General features: G+C 42.5%; 1 long non-coding RNA gene across 1 annotated transcript in view; it reads left to right on the forward strand.

Annotated features, from left to right (window-relative positions):
* LOC308628999 overlaps positions 1 to 3,680 on the forward strand; it is a 193,648-nt gene extending 189,968 nt beyond the window's left edge. Inside the window, exons 4-5 of the long non-coding RNA XR_014017618.1 lie at positions 1,231 to 1,333; positions 3,461 to 3,680. This is a non-coding gene — a long non-coding RNA (uncharacterized lncRNA). The remainder of the gene's footprint in view (positions 1 to 1,230; positions 1,334 to 3,460) is intronic.
* Positions 3,681 to 16,554: the final 12,874 nt, after the last annotated feature.

A 16,554-nucleotide genomic window follows, 5' to 3' on the forward strand; every position in this document is an offset into this window, starting at 1 on the left:
TGCAGTTTTCTCCTAAGAGAACGTCCTCAAAAAGTTAAATGCCCCCAAGTCTTTTTCTCAGGCTCTGCTTCTAGGGGATCTGACCTAAGACAATGCCTGTTTTCTGGCATCTCTTTTAGTGCCTCCACAGCACCCTGCCATTTCACCAACTGTAACTATGCATGGGATGAATAAAAACTTAGACATTTTCCTTGCTTGGGATGGATGCGTGAAGCCTCCTCAAAGCCTGCACCCAATATTTCTAGTCATCTGTACCAATATCTACTTCAGATCTCTTCATCTTGGCCACACGGTCACTACGGTTCCTTATCCAACGTCTTATATGATCTGTGTATGTCCAGGGTGTCTCCCTCATCCATCGCGTCCAGAAGGAATTGTGTTTAGTCGGGCAAGTTTTTTTTTTAAATATTTTATTTATTTATTTATTTATTTATTTATTTATTTATGCATGCCTATGTTGGGTCTTAGTTGCAGCACGCGACATCTTCATTGCAGCATGAGGGATCTTTTGTTGTGGTGCGCGGGCTTAGTTGCCCCACGGCATGTGGGATCTTAGTTCCCTGACCAGGGATCGAACCCATGTCCCCTGCATTGGAAGGTGGATTCTTTGTCACTGGACCACCAGGGAAGTCCCTAGTCTGGTAAGTTTTGACTTGGTGAGCCCCTAAGTTTCCTAGTGACCGCTCTCCCTTTTCTTTTCACACAGAGATGTTAACCTGGAGGTCCAGGACAGGGGAGGCTGTTGTTCAGGGACTTTAGAAATGACAGATCTGTGTTCAAATCACAGTTCTGTCATTTACAAGCTGTAGTTTTGGCCAAGTTACCTAACATCTTAAAGCCTCAGTTCAGCTTCTATAAATTAAGTACAATGGTACTTGAAGAACAGTATTCTCCTTTGCACTCAGAAAAAATGTGTGGTTACAAAATGCCATTTTCTACAGTGCTATGAGCTGCTTTTGAGCAGAGTTCTGAACCTCAAGTGTGTTTCACGTAGAGAAAACGGGACAATATACAGGTATCAGGCAGCCCTGAGCCTGGAACATCACAGTGACGGCTTTTACTCATTAGGTGCTTGCTATGTGTCAGCTACTAGGCTCAGCCCTTCACACATGTTGTCTTGGAATCCTGTCAGCAACCTGGCATTGTTCTACCTCCTGCCTCTTTGTGGCTATGGGCAGTTGATCAGCCAGTGACCTTGAAAATGTTTGCAGCTGTTGACTTCCATCTCAGGAAATCAAGATTTGGAAGAAGGTGGAGGAACTGGACTGGGAAATGTAGACGTGTGTTGCCTGGAAGGACCGGATGTAATGAAGAAGCTCACGCACTGCACTCAGTGAGTACATCTGAGCTAAGAGGTTTTTACCCCAACCGTGCATCCTGTGGTCCATTTTTGTTTGCTTTCTGTAGAAGTCAGTCTTCATCATCTCTTCAAGACTCATCGGTCCCATTGGTTCTTGTAAAAGTACACAGCGCTCTTATTTCATTTTCCTTCCATGTACCCAAATCCTTTCCCCAGCCTTGCTTTCATGTTCAGATTTCTGCCTTTCCCCAAATAAATTGCTTGGACTTTGGGGGGATATAACCCTGATTTGGAGGAAGAAAGGCCAAAAAGATAAAAATACCTTCCTCTCCTTTAAACCCAGGAAACTGTGATTACAACTGCGATTTTCTACAGGGCTGAGAGCTGCCAGTTGCCTGGTGCCTCTTAGCAGTGTCCTGGATCTGAGATGGTAGCTCCACCGTTTTTTTTCCATATCCATGACTCCTATTGGCACTGAATACAGCTGTGTAAATCTCCAGCCACTAAATTCTGCTCTGCAATCTCCCAGGCTGTTCATTTATTATTAATTACAACCATTATTTATATGGAACTGGAGAGTTTTACATCAAGGCTGAGGCCCAGCTAGAACATAAAGCTGTGTGGGGACCAGCTCAGAGGCAAAGGGACACGAGGGATCAGTAACCCTTATCCCCTGTCACTCTCTTCCCTCCCCCACCAAGGACAGGTGGAAAGAGGAGGTGTGAACAGGTACAGACAGGAAGCTGAGGGAGGAGTACACCTTGCATGAGCTTTTATGCTCTGACAAGTTCCTTTTTGAAGCAGAGGGAGCAGCTGAGGAGGCAGAGATGGTAATATATTCTGAAATTTTATGGTGGGAAGGATAGATCATTGTATACATTAATTAATTTATTTATTCAACAGTCAGTCACTGAGTGTTGATTATGTGCTAGGTGTAGGGAAAACAGAGATGCACAAAACAGACATGGTCCCTACCCTCCTGGAACTTGCATGCTGGCCGCATTAATACACACAACTGAGACTAGGGCAGTAGTCTGGGTGTTGGGGTGGGGGAGGGCGGTGGGGTGGAGTGGTCAGGGTGGCAGGAGTGGGATAAGAGGACGGACAGTTACTTAAGAGCAAATGCAGCATGAACATCCTTTTCATGGAGAGCCATCGCATGTCAGCATGGCAGTTTTCTAGGTGTAGATTTCTGTTCTAACTCTCTCTTGGAAGCTGAACTCAGAGGCTATTACTCCAACAGCGATAGTGTAGGGTGTCACTTGTTATTTAGCACACACTGATCTGGTTTTCTACATGCCAGCTACTGTTCTGAGTGTTTTATACATACTGATTCATTTAATTGACATAACATCTCCTCAAGGTAGATTCTGTTTTTGTTCTCATCTCATAGACAAGGAAACTGAGGCACAAAAGTTTAGCTATCTTGCTGAGTTATGCAGATGTAAACCTGGCATCCAAATTCAGGCAGTCTGGATCCAGAGTGATCCTTTCAACCACCTGTGCTTGGATTTGAAGATGCTGCAGCTCCACCCCTTGCCTCTTATCACAGTAAATTATCATTCATTCCCCCAAAAAGAATGTATCAAATGCTAACTACATGCTTAGTGCTAAGAATACAGAGAGACAGAAAGCAAGTTGGGAGTAACTGCCTAGTGGGTATGGGGTTTTCTTTGGGGGTGATGAAAATGCTTTGGAACTAGCTGATTACACAACATTGTGAATGTACCACATGCGACTGAAATGCTCGCTTTAACACAGTTAGTTTAATGTTAGGTGAATTTCACCTCAAAAAGGAAAAAAGAAGATAGGGGTGAATATGAAAGACCTGAAGGGGTGAGAGAGGTGTGCCCACTTCATTCTCATGTGGTGGGGGATGGATGCTAGCAGAATCTTGCACAGTAGCTTATGTATTGCTATGGGGACCAAGAGGAGGCAGTGATTTATTCAGCCTCAGTGGTCAGGGAAGCTTTCACTGAGGGTTTCTATTTGAGCTAAGCCACAGCAAAGATCATAAACCCAGGTGGCCCTGTGGGACGGGATGGTAATGTAAATGTGTGGTCATCAGAAAGGCAACAGAATGGGGTACAGAGTTTGTCAAGTGTCCATGTCCCATCCTCTCCCCAATATCCAACAGGCTCCGCCCTTTCTTTCCACCAGGGTTTGTGTGCATGCCGACAAGTCATTCACCTGAGAATCACCAAATCACAGTAAATGCCTGTTTTTTCACATGATGTGTTGGGAGTGGAATGAAGGTAAGGAACTCTGAGATAGATTGGAACTGAGCTGGACAGTTCTGCAAACTCCTTTCTATATTCCTAGATTTTATAGTCTGTTGTCACTGACTCTACACCCCTCAAAACCAGGGTTTCAGCTTTGTCGGGGGGGCTGCACCTGGCACTTGGGGAATTGGAGCCAGACTCTGTAGCTCCTCTTGCAAGAGCATCTTCAGAAGGCACATGTTGCCCCTCAGATCTGGGTCTGAAGCCCAAACAAGGATTACAGGGCCTCTTCCAGGACCTCAGCCGTGCCCTACAAGGTAAAAGGTGCTAAGAGTAAGTGTAGATATTGTTAACCCAGTCACGATGGATTTAAAGTTGGTCTTCCTCACCGTGAAACTGGGGGCATCATACGGCCTCCTCAGAGTATGAGTCGAGACAAAGTCAAGTGCAAGTGGTTCACTTGTGGGATGATCCCAGGGAGCACCAGTAGGGAAGTAAGGAAGTGCTCTAGGGAAGGGGAGGAAGCAAAAGGGATGGAGTGTTCAACGAGGCGGGCAAGTAGAGCTTAGCCCCACCGGGGAATGCCGAGAAGCAGTGTGGAACATGAGCGTTACCAACCCAGGGCAGAGGACACTGCAGCATCGCCCTGCAAACCCCTGGTCATCGGTTGCTGAAGGCTGCTTCCAGGGGTGTTAGCTCTCCGGCACCTCTGGCTTTTCCTCAATGATCGTAGAAAAGGTTCCTGCAGCCAGAAACAAAACATACAAACAAGAAACTGCTCAGGCAGAGAGTCTTGCGTGTAGAGGTGAGGACCCGGAGGATAAGGGCGGGGCTCTGGCAGCTCTGCTACAATGTGCGGGGCTGAACTGAAGTTCCCATCTTCTGTCTCTGTTCACCATCTTTTTTTTCACCCCAACCAACAACCATAATAATAATCCATCGCAGGCAGAGAAGGTTTCTTCCAATGTGCCAGGCGTTGTGCTCAGCTCTATCCATTGATCAGTTGTTTAGTTATTCAACTATTCAGCCAAATTCATCAAATACTCCCCACAGCCAGGAGCTGTGATAGAGTCTGTGAATAACGTCGTGTGCAAAACAAGCACTGCCTCTACCCTTACAGGAGGGTGGACTAGTGTGGGAACAGGCGTGCGTTGAACAGTGATATAAATAAATGTCTGTGCTCGGGTGAGGGTTCTGATGGATGAACTGCACTTCCTGGAGATCCGATTAATTAGCCTGGGGGTTTAGAGGAAAGTGCACAGGAAAAGGACAGGTAAGCTGAGGCTTGGAGGATGAGCAGGAGAAAACGAGGAGAGAAGTAGGATCAGAACACTTCAAGTAGAGACAATAGCACATACACAGCCCCTGAGGGAAGATAGAACATGGAAAATTGGAGAAACTGAGAGCAGACCAGGTGTGGCTGGAAAATAATGAACAAGGTGGGTGTGTGGTGAGTGGTAGAGAGGAAGCTTGGAGACTGTGAAGGACACATGAAGGGTAAATGCAGTGGAAGCCACTGCCAAGTTCAAGCTACAGCCAAGGGGTAGAGAGGAGGAAGAGTCTGACTGCATTTTAGCAGATTGCTCTAGTTCCAGAGTTCTGAATGGTTGGAGTAGATCAGCCACAATTTGCGAGACCAATGAAGAGACGACCCCAGCAACTTGTAGCCTGCGAGGTGTGGCAGGAGAAGAAATGGGGAGGTATGAGTGGAATGGGGAGATCTCAAAAAAGGAAAATGCACAGGACTTGATGAGTTGGTGGATGTGAGGAGAGGGGAGGGGGAATGTCCAGAAAGACTCCGAGGTGCTGGCTTGTGCCATTTACATAGATGGGAGTGGTTAACTCTTTAGTACTTACTCAGCTTCTGGAGATGGGGACTAACATTATCACTCATTTAGTGAATGAGGAGATAGAGGCTCAGAGAGGTTAAGAAGTGAGCGTAAGACCACAGAGCTAATAAGTTGCCAACTAAGGACGTAACTGAAGAGCCAGTAGATATTAAAACCCATGTGCTCTATCACCCTCTGCGTGGCACCTGCTCTGTCCTGTCCAGTTCCACTGCCTTGCATATGGTACCTTTGTGTATCCCTTATGCGGTCTCTCTAGTTAAATCACCCAGCCACCGTGTAGGTGTTATCCTTTTGGAAACCAGCTCTGTGCTTGGTGCCATCCAATAAACCAATCAATAGAACTAATTTGTGCTAATAGGGCAAAAAGTATCCACTTGATTGCAGACTTTCTGAACAGCACCTTTGTGCAAAGTTATACAAAGAGTATTCAGGGCTTTGACATCCTGGCCCGGTAGCTTGTGACCCCACTAAAAATCCCACGGGGAAGTTTCTCTGCCCACCCTTGGGCAGCAGCACTGGCTCTGCTAGAAAGAAAGGCTCAAAGTCGGCTCAGAGCTCCCACACAGATAGCCTTGATCCTAAGATCAGTTTCCAGAAGAAACAATGTGTAGATGTCTGTCACTTTTTTTTTCTTTTTAAACCTTAGCAGTTCTCCTACTTAAAAGCATACTCTAGAAATGCACATTGACTGGCCTGGGATTTTCTAGAAGCTGTCGGCTGGTTTGAAGACATAAATCAGGAATATTGAATGGACTCTGAACACCAAGGGAAAGCTTAAAACAACATTTTCTTTTCAAATATGGCCCTTTATATTATGAAAAAGTAATAGTCGTGCTCATAAACCAGTTCATTCACATACTGCAATTCATGTACTGAAGATTTTTTCCCCATTTTCAAGAATCACCTAAAGTGAGCAACATAGGAAATCTCAAGGAAGATTATCGTCCAAATTAAAGGCAAATGTCTCTGATGACCTGACCTTGCTCTTTTGTTAACTCAGTACCACAAACAGTGGGCAAGTGTTCGTTTGTTGCCATTTCAAATATTCTCTTTCTCCTCCTGGGGACACTCACACAACTGGAGTGGGACCTCAAAACTGGGGTAAGTACCAAGCTCTCTTACGTGGCCACAGGTAGCTGTGTGCCGTGTGTTAAGAGGAGATGTGTGCCTCGCCACCACCGTTTCAGCAGATGAGTTAAATCCGCTCAACAGCACTGATTCTCAGCCCGTAGGAAATGTCATGCCAAGTGGCCGCCATCAGGCACTGCACGTAACCATCACCTCCGTCCCAGGTACACGCTTCAGGAGCTTGGAAAGCAGGTGAGGTGCTGTTGGGATGGGAACCTCATTTGTCTGCTGGTTTTTGTGTGTATAGGTTTCCTGCTTTCTCTCGACTTCTTTGCCTTCTGTGATTGTCTGACTGTCAGAGGATAAAGAAAAACACGCCCAATAAAGCCCTTTTCATGTATTTCATCTTCTGAATAGATGGGAAATGGTGTTTATGAAGACACCCACCAGAGGACCCCGGTAGTGAAGTTATTTTGTGTCAAAAACTGACACATTGAGAACATTGCAGGAACATTTAAAATTCTTCCCCCAGAAGCTTGGAACTTATGTGTTTCAAAATCCTTCAGGGGCTTTGATAAATAGCCTCTGAATCTGAACAATCTTGTGTTTATTATGGGTTCTCATTTTTAGAAATATAATTTGTTATTCTAGGGCCCTGATAAGCTCTTCTCCATTCCCCTGGAAAGCAGAGCAAGGAGAAATTAATGCATATTTCAACAAGGAGCATATTTGAGTCCAAATATTTGAGTAGAAACAAAAATACAAGTTGGGTTAGGTCATCCTGATACATGTTCTAAATGAGTTACAGAAATACTTCATGCAGTAGGAGAAGTGTAAGCAGAGCCTCATTTACCTTTGGAATGATTGCTAAAGGAATTATGTTCATATTGGAGAGGGTTCCTTGTATTTATGGCATATATGGCATTATGGGCAAATGTGACTAAAACACAGTTTACCGCTGTGGCTTCAGAGAGGAACACTTAGGAACACTTAACTTGAATTTTTGATTTAATGTTAATAAGTTAGCCTTCTTGGAGCTTGTGAGAGACGGCCTACTGATATTCATCTTGGGAACTTTCTTATCTTAGGAGATACTTAAAGCCCAGGACACTCTTGGTTCGATAGATCAGCTCTTCTCAAACTTTCATGTGCACACAAATCCCTTGGGGACCTTGTTAAAAGGTAGGCTCTGATCTGCAGGTCTGGGGTGGAGCCCGAGAGGCTGCATTTCTAACAAGCTTCTGAGTAATGCAGTGACTGGGACCAGTACATGGATGCTGTGGATTTTGTGTGTCAGGCACCTCTGGCCTATTCTAGGAAAACTGGACAAGTTGTACAAATTCAAATCTTCCTGTAGATTATGAAATTTGCTCTATTTTTCTCTTTAAAAGAAAAGCTACTTGGAAATAATTCAGAAATGTATGTATAAAAGAAAGAGGCAAAGACCATATAATTCATATGTAACCACTCTTAACATTAGAGTATTTCTGAGTGGTTCTCAACCCTCTGCCAGCATCACAGCTGCCAGAGAACCTTTCATACACCACAGACACTGGGACCCACCTGTTTGAGTAACCCTGGACTAAACCTTACCAGTAAGTGAACACAGGGATGGAATAAGTGGGAAATACCTAGTGTTCTGTATGCAGGAGAGAGAGGGTTAAACATGAGGGGATCTTTGAGAGAGAATCTTGAGAGACTAGAGTTAGGAGTGACCCTGGGCACAGGGGTTCCGAGAGCAGGCATTATAGATATAAAAAACTCCTAAGTTCTAGGGTGAACTGAGAGCCTTCCAGGGTGTCTGCAGAGATGCTGTCTCCCCAGTCCTCTCAGGTGGGGTTCATTCTTGTGGGAATGATGTCACTGAGATCCAACATCATTGACACAATTGCCAACACATTACAGGCCACGCATGGCCATGACTCCCTAAGGAAAAGATCCAGGCAGCCAACAGAACAGGGTCATACATTCCCTCATTCCCTAGTTGTGTAGACAATGGCTAACCACAGCTCCACGGGTAAATATGAAAACAGTGGGAAGAGGTTTACTGCATCCATGTGGATGGTTACTGTGTAGATGGAGGATCCCTGCTTTATTCTGAATGAAAAGAACAGGAACCCAGGGGTCTGATGGATGAACATATGATATTACTGTATAAATTGGTCTCAGTTTCACAGAGGGCTCTTGCCTTTGACTCTAGCAGAAAATATATTCATACTTTTAGCCAGTAAGATATAAAAAATAATAATATTGGCCCAAGTAATAAAAAGATAGCATAAAATCTGAAAACATTTCAATGATTTTATTGTATCAATTAAAGGAGAAAAGCCATATGGTCACCTTAATAGATGCAAAAAGCTTTTGATAAAATCCTCATGATAGAAATTAATAGAACAAGACAAAACAAACAAAAACAGAAATAAAAGGGAAGTTACTTTACCTAAAAACATGCCACCAAAAACTATTCCGACTGGTGAAGTATTAGAGCCATTCGCTTTAGTTCAGGAATAAGACAAAGATAATCACTGTAGTTGTTTCTATCTGTATTACCAATAGCCAACTCTGCAAGTAAATGAAATCATATACAGCAGGAAGAAACAAAACAGTCAGTATTTTCTGATGATGTGATTATCTACATTGAAAAAAGCCCAATATATGTATGCTATTTATTACTACAAATTCAACAAGATTTCTGGATACAAGATCAATAAAAAGAAACAAATTAGAAATATAATAATAATAATAAGAAGAAATCCATCATCAAAAGCAACATGAATTCTAAGAGGCAAGAAATATTTATCTATCAAAATAAGTACAAAACCATTGTGGAGAAAAATGTAAGTCTTTAGTGAAATACCTATAAAATAAGCTAAATAAGAGGAAAATATACCATGTCATACATAGGACGTTGAAATTGCAGTTACTTCTAGGCATATAACTTAGAAAAACTCTCAAGCGTGAATACTGAGATAAGTTCTAGAATATCATTGCAGAACTAGTTATAAAGGAAAAATAAAAATCAAGTAGCTTAACTGTCAGTCAGTAGAAGAAATGGATACAAAAACATATATATATATATATATTACAGTATTTAAATGGGATAATATACAGCATTTAAAATGAATGAGCTAGGTCTATATGTATCAATACGTGTGAATCTAAAAACAATGTTGAGTCAAAAGAGCAGGTTGTGAAGAAATACACAGAGTGTGATGGAATGTAAAATTTTAAGACAAAGAAAACAAGACTAAATGTTTTCTAATGGATGCCTATGCACATAGTAAAAGTATAAAATTATGACTGAGAATAATGCACAGCAAAATCAGACTCACGTTTACCTCTGGGTGAGAGGGAAATTTAATGGGTGAGGGCTTCACCTGTATCTGTAGTATTTTATTTCTTTAAAAAGAGGAGGGCTTCCCTGGTGGCGCAGTGGTTGAGAGTCCGCCTGCCGATGCAGGGGACACGAGTTCGTGCCCCGGTTTGGGAAGATCCCACATGCCGCGGAGCGGCTGGGTCCGTGCGCCGTGGCCGCTGAGCCTGCGCATCCGGAGCCTGTGCTCCGCAACGGGAGAGGCCACAGCAGTGAGAAGCCCGCGTACCACAAAAAAAAAAATAAAATAAAATAAAATAAAATAAAAAGAGGAGAATCTGAAATTAACTTGATATTGGTTAAAGCTGAGTGATGTGTTAGTTGTGTCATTATTTCATGACAGTATTTTTCTTAACTTATCTCATCCCTGCTGGTTTCATTCATCGTAGAAGCTTCATCTTCATGGCAGGAATTGTATCCTATACTTTTTCTTCTCCCAAAGCAGAAGGAACCTCCTAGAAATTGTTAGTTGCTTTCTCACTGTAATCCTAGCATGGCTTTGCATGAGACCTCTCAAAGTTTCTTCTCATTACCAAGGTTTTAATCCAAATAAATAATTAGCAACTTGAACAGTGCTGACTGGAGTGTGGTGAACTCCATCAAACGATCGCTTGGGTGTTGGGAAATTTTGCAATTGGTGCTAAGTGATCTCCTTGACAAAGAGGTCAGCTTTGGATTAATCCACTTTATAAGAAATCCTGAATACTTTTTCCCGTTCTAGTTATCTTCTCAGTGGTTTAAGAATTAATTACAATGCTTTCACCCGTCTTTATAGCAGAAAAATAGCAATAGGTCCTCTGTGCAGATAAGACTACTGGAAACACAGTTGATTACAAATGCAGTGCCCATAGTGGTTTACCTACTAAATGTTTGTGCTGATCACGTGGTCTCACACCATCAGAGGTTTGCAAAAAAGGACAACTGGCCATATGTCACAACCTGTCCTCAAGTCAGTGTTGAAGGAGAACAGATCATCAATGACAGGAATTCAAGAATTGGGCATATCTCACTTAGTAAGGGGGGCTCTGTATGCAAATAATCAAGGCTGACCAAGCAGGTGAGCATGGGCACCAGGAATCTAGACATAGTCCCTGGCCAGGGGTAACCAAGAGTAGGGATAATCTGATGGCGTTGTAGGTATGGAGGTTGAGGGTGCTCAGTTTTAAGAAAAAAGCCAAGAGCCTAGTTACTGGGTCCATGAGGCATGACAAGATAAAAAAAGTCAGCTTCATTAGAGGGTTGGGATAGGGAGGGTGGGAGGGAGGGAGATGCAAGAGGGAAGAGATATGGGGACATATGTGTATGTATAACTGATTCACTTTGTTATAAAGCAGAAACTAACACACCATTGTAAAGCAATTATACTCCAATAAAGATGTTAAAAAAAAAAAAGTCAGCTTCAGAGGAATGAAGAGCAGAGACTAATGGTTCAATCTACCACGTTGGGCCGAAGGTACCCAGTCCTCAACACACACACATTCTAGTATCTGACGTTTTACCAACACACAGTAACTTCTTCAGACTGCGACATTATTTCTGATAAAGCTCTTGTTACCTGAGAGTTAACAAATGCAGACTTTAATAGTTACAAAGGACAGGAAAGTAATATTTTATTGATCCTTGTCTGCACTACATAAAACTTGATGAAGGAGCTCTTGTTATCCCCAGGTTTTATAAGAGGAAACGGTAGTTCACCCAAAGGTAATTAGATATTGCTAAAGATCCTATGCTTGTCAGCTGGGATTTAAATCCCTGTCCCTGTGATAGCAGATTCCCTGCCCCTTCACCACAGCAAGCTGCCTCCCTTATCAGGGTAATTAAGAACAGGAATTAGCAACGAGGAGAGCAATTTTGATAAGGAGTGAGAAACAGACCCTCAGGAGGGCAGCCTGACGGGTACACCAAGGGCAATACAAGTCTACCCCCAATTTGATCTACTGCTGTTCCTACTGTCAAGCTTGCTGACCTCATAGATTTGCTAGTGTGGTTCTTCTTCTAAGACACTGCCTGTTGGCTCTTGCTGTTCTGATGATCTGTACTTTCCCCAGTGTTTCAGAACCCAGAGTTCCTCCCCATTCCGGGTCTCCTCAGGCAGCTAAGGTGTCCCCTCATCAGGCATTGGGTACACCACGGGCAGCTTCCTGGGCCTCATGGTCTAAATTTACAGAAGCAGCAGACGGCGCCTGAGAGTAGCAATTTGAAGAACTGTTGGTTGGTTCTGGTTCTAAGATTAGCATCAGAGGCTAAATCAATAATGGAATGTTCCTCTCCCAGAGTCATGCAGATGGCAATTAGGACTGCATTACGGGGATTACTCACGTCCAATCCCTGTACCTGAGATCAAACTTGGCTAATTTGCCACTCTTATTTTAATTCCATCAATTAGAGAAATAAATTGCCAATAAAAGCTCATCTTTTAAAAAGGTTTATTTTAACCTTTTATAAAGTCCTTGGGCAAAAGCATAGAGAAGCGCTTCTTAAGTGACTGCTAATTTGTCAAGGTCGGGAGACAGACACTGTGAAAAATACTGCTCCAAACAACAGCTGAACACTGTCAACCAAATGGAAAAAAAAAAAGAGGAATGGATTTTCTGGAGTTTTTGGAAACAAAGCATTTCAGCTTAGAATGGAAATCTTTGGGAAAATGGAATGGTAGGTTTAGAACATAATCTAAAAATGAGCTAGCATGAAAAGATTAGTCCTTTAAATTCAAGCATCCATTCCGTTGCCAAGTATGTATTGAGCACTGGCTGTGTACTAAGTTCTGGAAAAACAGCGATAAGCTCTACGGTCATGGCCTTTGCATTCATGGAACTTGCAGCCCTGTTGCAGAGATAGTCATTAGACAAATGTACTCATAGATGAGTACAAAACAGTGGTATTAGAGAAGGCAGTGGTTGTGAGGGCAGCCGTGGTGGTGTGCAATAGGATGACACCAATTAGAGTGAAGAGATCAGAAGAGTGACCCTTAAGGGGAGACTTGGAGACTGGATTAGAGTTATTCAGGCAGAGGTCATCATTCCAAGCAGAAAGAACGACCTGTGAAAAGGTAAGAAGGCAAGAAAGACATGGAAGGATCTGAAAGATCCTTGCTTGGAGGGTGGATGCAAACAGAAAATAGAAAAATTGTGGTTTGAGACAGAGAATCTTAAGGCTCCGGAAGGAACTTCACTCACCATCCATCCTGACATCCTGATTATACAGAAGACAAAATCCAAGTTCCCAAGGCAGGACTGAATTATCCAAGATGTCAGAGCTAGGGCAAAAAATCTAGTATTGAGGACTCAGTGTTTCTCTAAGCCCCATAGACGTTAGAACCAAAGTGTTCTTTCTAAGCTTATTCCTGCCTAACTTCCACTGTGATTTTCACCATGATGTCTTAAAAGACCGAAGTGCCTAAGGTTCACGTTGGAAGGCCTAGGGAGAGGAGGTGGAACCAAGGGCACATCCTCTCAGCCTGTACCTCAGCCTCCCCTGGGGCACTATGTGGGCATAAGGTTATGACTGATGATTTGTTCACCACTGGAGTATAATCTCCATGAAGGCAAGGACCAGGCCTGAGTTGTTAGCTTCTATGGCTACAGCAGTGTGTCTGGCAGATGGTAGACAACCAATAAACACAACTTGCGTGACGGAGTAACTAAACGGATGGGCTCCCTCTTCAATCCTCAGTTCAGGAAACCTATCATGCCCCAGAGAGTTCCAAGCTTCTCAACCTCTTCTCTACATGCTGATTTCTATGGCCCACACTTCTAGGTAAAGAACAAGTTAAATCCAGTGCCAGGAAAACTGGTGTGGATTGTATTATTTAGGGCTTACCAATTTTCCTATTTTGTGGAATGTAGTTAGAACTAAGCAGTTTCTTTTAATCCCAGGATTTGTGAAGAAACAACATGCATTATTTAAAGAGCAACAACAAAAATAAACACTTGTAAATATTGCACATTCCTTTGCAAGCAGAAGATTAATATGATAATATTATTGTATTGGGTATGGAAAACAGTTGGCGAAGTGCAAACCTTGCAGAGAGAAATTGCCTTCCTTCTTGGAGAAGAGTCACAGGAGACTGGAGAGAAAATTATTTTTCTCAGCTCCGGTCCTTTAGGGCATCAAAGCTTCCTGAGAAGGATTATGCATCGTGGAAAGTGTTAGTGTACCTTATTATTCCGTGTCTCTCCGATGAATTCTTTGGAATCAATAAAGGTACTTAACAGCTAAGAATTACATTAGGCCACACTGCAATACCAGGAATCTCTTAGATTAATATAACACCTATCTTCGGCAAGTTGTTTGAAGCAATCATAGTGGATGAATAGGTTTTCTTGCTGTGCGAACCCAGTGAATCATGGCGATTTAGTGTGTTTTTCTCCTTGTGGATTTGTTAGCTGTGGGTAGGACAGAGCTTATGAAAGTATTGCAAGTTTCCTGTATGTTTAACTTTCTGTTGGTATGTTTTTAAAATATGTAAGTTCACTAAGCACGTGTCCAAACAGTGGCTGAAAGGTGGGGGAAAATGCTACTGCTCTTGGACAGAGAATTTGATTTAGTATGTAGCTGGGAAGATGAGAGGGAAATAGGGAAGGTCAAATAGCTCTGCAAGACAAAAACACAGAAAATGTCACAAGGCAGCCCTTTGAACAATCAGTTCCTGAAGGGTAAAGGTGGAGGTGTTGAGAGTTCATGGGGGCTGGTGTGTTCTTGAGAAGAAGTGAATTGACCCTTGAAGGGAAAAAATATGAGTGGCAGAAATGAGCACTGAGATTATTTCAAGAGGCATCCAAGGATGACATAGTAGTTGTGTTGATTATGAGTTTCTTGCAAAACTTTTCTATTTCAAATTCATTCTCAAGGGCAGCAATCACTGATGAAGAGTAAAAACCTGCATGGGTATCATCAGATAAAGGAAAGGAAATCGAAAGCCAATATTTTACCAATGATGGGGAACCAGCTTGAGCTTCAGAGGCACCTGCTATGCAATGTTTTTCTACCTTAAATATTTTGTAAACCTTACAGCCATAGAGGATCCTGTAACTAGAATATTCCATGGCTTTGTGACTTAACCATCCTTTGATCACTCAATTATACGACGGTCATTTGATAAAACAACCCGCTCCAACATGAAACAGCATAAAACAGGTCTTCCTTGATCCCTGCTGATTATACAGCTATCAAAAGCTGCAGAAGTCTCTCCTTGTAAAACTGAGCCACCTCTAACAACTTGAACCCATTCACAGATTTGTGTTCATTTGGGAAAACTTGCAATAAAACCCACTTTTCTAGACTCTGTGTGTTGCTGAGTGTTTTGTGAGATATCACGGCCCTGAGTCCAGCTGATTCCTTGGAACCATGAATATTTTCTACACAGGCACATGCAGGGGAAAAGAGAGGCAGTTATCTGAATGGTACCATCCAAGAAAGCTGCCAAGGGGTGGGGGAGAAGCAGAATAGTTTGGTTAAATCCACTGCATATTTATTCAACATTTTTTGCATCCTCTTTGCTTGTATGCATATAGGGCTTCCTTAGAATGTACTCCTTTAGAGAGGCAGTAGCTGTGATTCCTTGTAGAAGGATTTTTTTTTTTTCTCAAGTGCAATGAAAACACAGGGACTATTCTGATGACATTTTTGGTTTCTGTTCTGCAGACCTGGGGCAGAACTGCTTCTTTGAATCAGTCTTATCCCAGTGCATTCCAGCTTTGATCTTCTCTCGCTTTTCACCTCTGTGCTGCCAGCATAACCATCACTTTCCTAAAGCTAATAGGAAGACTATAGTCAAATCTATCAGGAAACATCTGTGGCTTGATAAACACCTCCTCCTCCACCTCCATACTAATTAATTTCAGTTCTAATCACTTAATTCTTTGTGTGAAACAAAACATCTAAATTTGTTCATCCCAGTCTTTGTCTACCTTCAGATTCCTAAAAATGCCCCCAAATATGCATTAACATAAGGTTCTGAGAAGCAAGCTTTCTCTCTTACCCCTTAGCATTTTTCAACTTGAAAACTAAGTTGTCACAGAAATCGGATGCAAAACATTCTCCCTTCAGCCAAAGAAATATTCCCCATATCTGGTGATGTTGCTTCTTCAAAGTAGATTTTCATATTTTGGTTTCAGATCACATTAATTGCACTATTTATTTCTTTTCCCTTTGAGATTCTTTTTCATCTGTTCTTGCTCTCTCCTGAATACATTTCCTACTAGCAGGAAGCTCTAAATGATGAATAGAATCTTAACCTTACCAAGCTTTAAGGCACTGATGTCTACATTTTGTGTTTGCTGATAGCAGGAGGCTTTTTAGTAGGGAAAGATGTTGTAAGATTCAAATTAGAAAAAAAAAAAGATGATTGTCTCATGATCAAAGTCTTACACAACAATCTGTGGGTTTTAGAGAAGTTGATTGGTGGCCACCTAAGGGTTTGGACTGTGCATTGTCAAAAGAAAGTGGCAAAAAGCAACATGGCTACCTCTTGGACCTGCCTAGAAACACTGAACAAGGTTTCAATCAATCTTCCTACCTGTTAAATAAAACACCTGGGAAGCATATGAATAATGCTCCAGAGAATAGGGTGCCGTAGTGGAAAGAACTCTGTATAGGCAGTCAGGAAGCCTGGGTCCTAATCCCTGACTTATCCCTCCCTAACCTACACATTTGACCTTTGGCTTGTTGTCACCTCTCTGTGGCTTGGCTTCTTCCATGTGTGGAATGAGAGGGTAAATGAAGAAAATGATCTCTAAGTCC

This window comes from Mesoplodon bidens (assembly GCF_964165515.1).
Source record: "Mesoplodon bidens genome assembly, chromosome: 15".
Lineage (NCBI taxonomy): Eukaryota > Metazoa > Chordata > Mammalia > Artiodactyla > Ziphiidae > Mesoplodon > Mesoplodon bidens.